The sequence below is a fragment of the Gigantopelta aegis genome, unplaced genomic scaffold (assembly GCF_016097555.1).
Source record: "Gigantopelta aegis isolate Gae_Host unplaced genomic scaffold, Gae_host_genome ctg2973_pilon_pilon, whole genome shotgun sequence".
In the NCBI taxonomy this organism is placed as follows: domain Eukaryota; kingdom Metazoa; phylum Mollusca; class Gastropoda; order Neomphalida; family Peltospiridae; genus Gigantopelta; species Gigantopelta aegis.
Genome location: NW_024533123.1, coordinates 26,650 through 35,380, shown reverse-complemented (window position 1 = coordinate 35,380; position 8,731 = coordinate 26,650).

Here is an 8,731-nt window from a genome sequence, read left to right as displayed (position 1 = left end):
TTGTCACATGTTGTTCATGAGTGATCATACATTAACTGTTTATGATGTGGCAATGCTGTCCACACAAAATGTATACAATATACTATTATATACATAACTAACAAAATATCCCACTACCTGTATTTACTAAGAAACTTCTAAATAAAAAATCATGTACTTCTATGTAGTTGAACACAATGGACTAGAATTAGCAGCAACAAACAACAAATATTGTGTCTGTCTCTCATCAGTTATATGAGCACAAACATTAGCTCAATAGTAACTGGTTTGTTGTCCTCAGAGCATCTGCTACTGATACAATACTATCTTTAGGTAATGAAATTCGCCTGAATCCACAAACTTAAGCACTACTTCATATACAGACTCTACTGGTGAGATGACCTCTGCTGGGATGACAAGTCTTAACACATTTTTTTTTCTAATAATAACTCATGAGCAGTTGATTAGATTGTTAAGTACTTTTGTAGGTTTGCAATGGTCTCAGCATTCTTGTGCTAGATAGAGAAATGAACTCAACTAATATGTCTCATACAACATGCTATCATTCAGTGTATGATAAATATTACCACTGTACACTTGATGATATTCAATATATGGAGGACTATTTGATACTGCACCTTCAACATAGCCACCCAGAGATGATTTTTCTTCATATTGTATTTCAAAGTAACTACCAGGTGGCATTCACTGTACGTCCATGATCTGAGATATGATCCATTTACCTAAAGAAGAACAAATAGAACAATCATCATTATCACTCATCAGTAGTAGTGGTTAGATCATGACAATGACTGTAGTGAGCAATATCTGACAATTAGATGTGATAATTTAATCTTCTTACCAATTGATAAATCAATGGATTGTGCTCAATGGTATATACTCTACCACAGACTAAGTGACAATATTGAGCTTGAGATATTTATGTAGAGGGTGCATGTGAACCCATAACATCCTATCATTTTTAGTGTTGGTCCTTCATACTCAGGGACATCATGTCATCATTGGATCATTTCACAAACAGGTATGTTGTCATCTGTGGTTAGGGTTGTGTCCAAGTATAGGTAGAAGTATTGAGCTGAAAGTTGGCACTATGAAAACAATCATCACTTAAACACCATCCTGCAAAATATAGCATTTTCTTGACTGATGTACAGGAATATCCTGCCACGACTAGTATGGATTTTGTTAAAGTATTTAGGTGTTCTCTGTTTATTCAACTATAACTAAATAATCAACTGTAGCATTTACATAGTGTGTACAAATAGGACAAAATAAAGTCATGTGTGGTGGGATGATTTTGGACTCTAGCTATTTGCTGTGATTATTATTGACTTCTTAACTTGATTGGGACATCATACATTTATACATTCATTGATTACAACTTGTTAAGAATTTAACTAGTGATGTGGTACTGACCAAGTGATGTAATTCAAGTTGTTCTTCAAGCTGTTCATTTTTCCAATTAAGCTAATCCACCACTACAAAGCTGTATTCAAAGCATGAAAATTTTTGGTCAAAATATACTGTGCTAAGGTATTAAATGTCACCATATCGCTAATGACAACTTCACCTACACTAATCACCAGCACAATATGCACTTTTTACATATCCTTTTATCCCCTTATTAATTAAATTATCAAGTATACTTGGTCACAGTTAGATGTATCAAGTTGTATATATATTATGGAGCAACACAACTCATATATCAATAATTGAGTTATCTTGATGAATAAAGCTAAAGAGAAAGTGATGACCACAATAGCCATGACTTTGAAACTACGGAGCACATACACAAGTGATGACAACGTTGCTCAAGATGATCTCTTAATTCTTAAACCAATCCAATTTTTGTAGTGATAACATCACTTGAGAAGATCTTTTTAACTCTTATAAATCTCAACAGTTTATTCTAAACATTTCCAATGTAAGTGTGCTAATTTTTCGTAGATCATTTACCTAATTTTTTTCGTGACATTTTTGATGAAGACTTAGGTATTATAATATTTAATTATAATTTATATTTCAATAAAGCAAAAAAAAAATATATATATATAGATGATGAAATTGATGTAGTAGCTGATAATATTGTTGTGGTTGATGAGACTGAAAAAGAACAATTGAATGGTAGATAAAAATTACTTTGCAATATATTGTATTTATCATTATAAAACTTACCTGTAATAGTAAGTGGTAGTGGAAGTGTACGTGGAGGTTGTGATAGGCATGGCAGGGGACGTGGAGGTGTGGTAGAGGACGAGGTGGTTTGTACAGTGGTGTTAGGGGACGAGGTGTGGTAGTAGTAACGGGAAGGAGGGTGATGGAGCTGAACGTGGATACCAGTGGATGACCTCCAAGTTGACACTCCCCACAACAGCTATCCCATTCATGGAACAGCCAGGACCAAAAATTTCACTATCGGCAGACTCTTCCCCACTGGATTTCTTCTCTTTTCTTTAATGACGTAATAATTCAGATGCTTGTTGATGGTACAAATGAGTTATGCTGGTGATGTTATTGCTGAGAAGGAGAGAGGTGTGAAAATTAACTCCAAAATCCAGATGGTGAAGTGGAGACCAGTCACCACAGAAGAGATAAGGCGGTCCTGGCGGTTATTATAAACATGGGGGTAATGCACTGCCCGGAACGAGCTAGTATTGGAAGACATCATGGGAGAGTGTATATACCGTTCTTCCATGATGTTTTCCACGTAACAGGTTTGAAGAGATCTTTCTGGATGTTACAAATCTACGAGAAGACACAACATCAACAAGACTACAACGAATTGACAAAGTTAAGCCTCTCTCGATCAACTGCTTACAACATTTCAGAGTGTTTTCTACCCTGGATGTGAGATTTCAGCGGATTGAAACAATGGTTGGTTTTCCGCAATATTGTCCACTGAAACCGATTGAATGGGGCCTCAAGTCCTTTTTTCTGATAGTGCTACAGGGTTTATTCTCAATATAATCCCATACACTGGAGGTGAGACAAAGGACATATATCTGTCAAATTGTAACCCTGAACTCCCAAAGCCTCACCCAGATAGTGTTGGCTCTTGTTGAAAATTATCTTCACAAGGGGTCATCATATTAATGCTGACCGGCTCTATTCTAGTGTCCCTTTGGTCGATGAGCTAGAGAGGTGTAACACTGGTTACACTGGGACATTAGTTAGGACTCAGCAACAGCTTCCAAGTGTGGTAAGAGGCAAAAAAGTTTCAAATTGAACAAGGAACGAACTAAGGCGTGGAGAGATGGAAAGAAATTGGTGTTGGCATGGAGGGACAAAGGGAAGCCAACAGTAATGATCTCCACTGTCTATCAGGGGTCAATGACGACAGTTCGAGGTCGCCGTGGAGAAACCAGGAAGAAACCTCTGGTTGTTGACAAGTACAACCAGAGCATGGGTGGAGTTGATATAGCTGATCAGTATGGATGTTACTATTCATTTGGAAGGAGGAGTATCAAGTGGTGGAGGAAGCTCATGTTCTGGTTGCTGGAGGTCAGCCTTGTGAATTCTTATATCCTCTATAAGGCAACTTCCTCAAATCATTTGTCACATTCTGACTATCAGCGTAAGCTGGTAGTTGGATTGTGTGAGGGGTTGCCTGTAGGAGATGTAAGACGACAGCTCATGTGGCTACCAGGTTGGAGGAGAGGTTCGAGGGACGTCATTATATTGAACGAGGACAGTCAAGACGTAGGTGTATTGTATGCAACAATTCTAAAAAAGGACAAAGACATGACACTATCTCTTTTTTTGTAAAACATGCACACACAATCCACCGTTACACCCTGACATTTGTTTTGAACGTTACCACGAACTTGTTAATTATCATTTAGCTACATAAATAAACTATATAAATATTACTTACTTGTCACTGTTTGTACTGTGTTGTAATGCATTGTATAACTATTGTCTTGAAATTGTGGTTTGTAATTATGGTACATCTTACTAGAAGCTTCACATGTCTTGCTACTGACAAAAGAACATACGAAGGCTGAAGCTTTTTGTTCATCTAATAACCTTACACTGTAGCAAGTGATCACCTATTTCACTATCCTCAAAAATGCCTAATTGCTCTATTTTACAACCACAATATAAGTACATTCCAAAAACAGAAGGCCACGCCCACTCAAAGAACTAGTACTACAACGCAAAAAACACTGCAACGAAGAAATAAAAAACATTCCACTCATTCCTACTATCATCTAAGTCTATTTCAAATAAAGAAACATGGGGACTCTTGAAAGATGCTTTATACGTCATTTACAATGTGTGCGTAGTTATAACATAATGCTTACCTTGTAGACGACGAATACACCAATCATAAGAAGAACAAAACATCCAGGTATCAATATTGAAGCAAACTTGAAACAGCTAAACTTCTAGGAGACAGTTTAGAGATGATACAAGAGCTGAAACGCAACCACTCCAACCCTGAAAAATACTCGTGCGTTGGCAGTAATTACTTGCTTTATGCGCATGCGCGAAAAGGGTTAAGAGTCACCATTTACATCCCAATATGCTATGGATATGGCTTAAAAGCCAATGATAACATTAGGACAGTTTAGTGCAGATACTGTGAACTAGCTACTTCAATTGACTACAAATCATCAGACAATAAACTCCATCATAGTATAGCTTTGATATATACAATGAAAAAAAAAACAGGAAACTTCAACATTAAAGACACACCAAATTAATGACTTAAAATGAAAACTTGACAATTGATATAAAATTAAAGTTTTCATGAAAACTAACCTCTGCTACTTTTTATAGTTTATAAGTTTATGCACCATATATTGTTATATTATGAACATCAGTAATTCAGTGACCATACTCTTTTTGTTAATACTTTGATTATATAAAACATCAGATGAAAATCAGTTTCACTCTTTAAATAAAAGTATAATTATTATATAAAGTATTAGATGCTATATTCCTATAACCAGTACATATAAAAACTCTTTAATGAAAGTGTAGCCTTTCCTCATCTTCATCTGTATTATGTCCTTATTCTCACTGCCACGATCATGTAGAGGTTATTTGGTTTATGGATCTCGATTATCAACAAGATATTGTGAATCAAGCAATATAATTTGGAGGAGAGGCTGAATCTATTAAGTTCAGGATTACACATTTATAAATGAAACTTATCTTTATTAGTTGAGATTTCTACATGACAAGCAAGCCCTTCCTTTACAATTGTTTTCCTGTGTACTATCTATGCATGATTCATGGATACCAAATGTCTGTACACAATTTTTAATACTTCAAGCAGGAATATTCTCAACAGTAGACCACTGGTATAACCACTTTTATTACTCTAACTTAAACATCATTATAATGATGGTGCTGTTTATGATTTATGTCCTAGCTAACTAAAACAATAACATTGTTTTCATAATTTGCAGGTGGAATTGTGTCTGGATGAGGAAACCCTAAACTAATTATATGCTACATGTACCATAGAGATTTTTGCATTGTATGCATTGTTGTTATAAATATCATTCAGATAGACAATATTGTAAAATATGTTTCTTGTTATCAATATCATTTTTTTTTTGTTGTAATTATATTACACTTATTGTAACATAGTTGGTGATCTGACCATGCGCATTTCTACAAACTGCTTCGGTGGCGCCAAACTTCTGTCCTAAAAGTACTATTACTGCCTCATTTCTTCAAAAACCACATGAGCGAATCTGGTCTTCTTTACAATGAAGAAGAACGCTGCCACTTTGTCTACAGTCAATTATATCCAGTCAAGTCACCTTCTCTCTCTTTATTCATCTGAAAAGCATTGCAACCTAACAGAGGCAGCAACAAAGAAACTAGCTCTGAATGTCATTTTTGTTGCAGTATATCTCAAAGACAGAGAAAGAGCAATCAGATTAAACTAATTGTACACTATATTGAGATCTGTTCCAATAGCTGTAGACTCAGTGTAGTTTGTACTATATATGTACATACAATTATACTGTTTGTTATAACTACATTTGAAAGCAAATCAAACAAGCTTAAGCTAGGTGGCAGTATAGACAGTCTACTGACTATTTTGACAGCCAAGTTAATAAAATTACATGAAGCTATTCTATATATATGCTAACAAAATATGCTATTGTTTTATTATAGATGTATAACCTCTTCTTTTCTGCTAATATATAACTGGTATTGAGCCTATTGCAAATTACTTTAAATGTTAGCTTAAATTTGAGTGAAATGACATGTTCAAAGAGCTTGCTTACTTAGATGAAAGGGTATTTAATGTGCAAAGTTTTCCTCTCCACTTGCTTTAATAGAAATAACTGCACAAAAAAGTGATTTCTTTAATAGTGCAAGAGCTGTGCTTATTGTGTCAATAAAAGGCATTTGACTGGTTCTTAGGTTAGTAAATATGCTGAATTTTGATATCAGTTTTTTACTATATCAATTTGTATCTCATATATTTTTCTGTAAATTGTATACTCAATTCAGTATTTTCAATCTCAAAAAATAATACAATTAACTGGAAACTCACATAACCTGCTTTGTTGATCATATTAAAGCTACATTATGCTTTTAAAAATGCATGAGCAGTTCACTGTAGAATGCCAAATTGTATATGTTGTAAATATGCTGCTTTAGTCATGCAATATAGGGATTAATTATTGGTTCTGTAAATTATAAGTGATCTGACTATTATTATGTATGAATTGAGTATTCTTGTCTTACAAAAGGTCAATTTGTATTTAAATTTCTAATTAATTGCATTATATTGCCTACAGTCTTATTATCACCTATTTTATGCATGCATTGTGCTGCCATACTGGGCTTTGGTTTCTTATTAATGTTTCTTTCTAAAGTCATGGCTATTTTCTTACTTTGTCAGTTGTCATGTCTATGTATTAAGTTTTTTAGTAAGTTATCTTGTAGTACATATTGCAATACAACAACCATCACTCAGTGTATTTCAGTCTAGTCCATATGTTTTTTCTTATAGCTTCTGATCATGTGATAACCTACATCTACACTGTATATATACCCATTTTCATATTTCAAATGATGTCATATAGTCACTTGTCCATGTCCTGTAATGTCCTAAGTTTGTTTCAGTAACCACTATCCTATTTATTATTAAATATAGAAAATGTTTCCATTAAGCTTTAACCAGTAGTAATATATATAACCTATTTATATAAGTTTTGTATGAGGTACCATTTGGACACTCATATATGGACATGTGTGAGCCATATAGATATACCAATCTGTTTGTTGCCAGTCCTACATGTACAAATCTCTTGTGAGTCCTACAAGATGTCGTCACACAAGATATACCTCTTGGAAATCCCACAAGATATAAATGCAAATCCTTTCTACTTACAAAAAGCTTGTAGGAAATATCTAAATGTGTCAAGCATAGAGAGAAAGCTGATGGAAGGATTCTTGTTACACGTCATTACAGTTGTCCGTAACTTGAAAGGAGAGCCAAAACTGAAAGTAATGTGATAAATTAATGGGAGTGTCTAATTAAAGTTTGTGGTTGTATTTGCTACTCTTGTTACAGCTACTCCATAGCTCATATCTTCTAAGCCTATCTGTATTACCATGTGTCATTAACATGTTTTAGACAAATATATTTAGAATAAAATCTTGTTTGTTTTCTGAAATAGAAAGAATGAACACTGAAATAAAAGATTAATTCAAAGGAAAATGGAGAGAGAGAGCCAGTCACACAAAACAGATGGTGGAAGAGGAATATTCTAATTGCATAATCATTTGCCATATTTGACGTCTGCTTGGTTGCAGTATAGTTTTATCTGTTTATGTTCATCTAAACTTTTTATAAGTGTTTCATCAACCTACTGGGATGTCTTTGAAACTACTATCTAAATGTTTGTTAATACAGTAATGATTTCACAAAATATAGAGTGTACATAGAACTCATCATTATACATAACAATACACATTTGGCACTGATAATTTCATAATAGGCCAAATATTCAGTAGTAATCACTGTCCACACTCTACCCTAACTGTACATCATGACAAATATCTCTATCTTTCCTTTATCTAGAACTAATAATGCAAAAATACATCTTTTATCATATTCTTAGATTATACCAAATTTCAAGCTTGAGTGTAGAATGTTTCACCAAGAATTGCCATTTGAACCCTATTAAATTCTTAACACCCACTTGAAAAAGGACACAGAATAAATACACATGCATACCAATACAAACAAGTGCTAGCAAATAATACAGACTGAAGAAGCAAAAAAGGCTACACTATACAAAACAACAGGCTTAACACTAATCAAATGGCTAGTTGTCTTTTGTTATGTAAATACTTGTCCATGTATGGATATGATTATATAATAGAAATGTGAAAAAAATACAAAATAGACAATTTATAAAATGAACTAGTTTGGTCCATTCACTTCACCATTTAGCTGTTGCCAGAAGCATTGCCACTATGACAGCTATGACAGCTGCTGAGCAAATTTCTGACCACTTTTCTTAGTACCAGAGTAACGTCTCCATAACCTAGGTTACCTGACTATTCAGACTGAACATTCTCACATTCAGGGTGAGGTAAACCAGCATGATAACTTGCCAAGACCATCCCCCTTGCTATAAAGAGGAGCACCACACCAGATCTACCCTAAAATCCATTTTGAGATACATGTTATAGTGTAACTCTTACAATTGTAGACAATTAATATGTGTCTCCAAATAGAACAAACAGG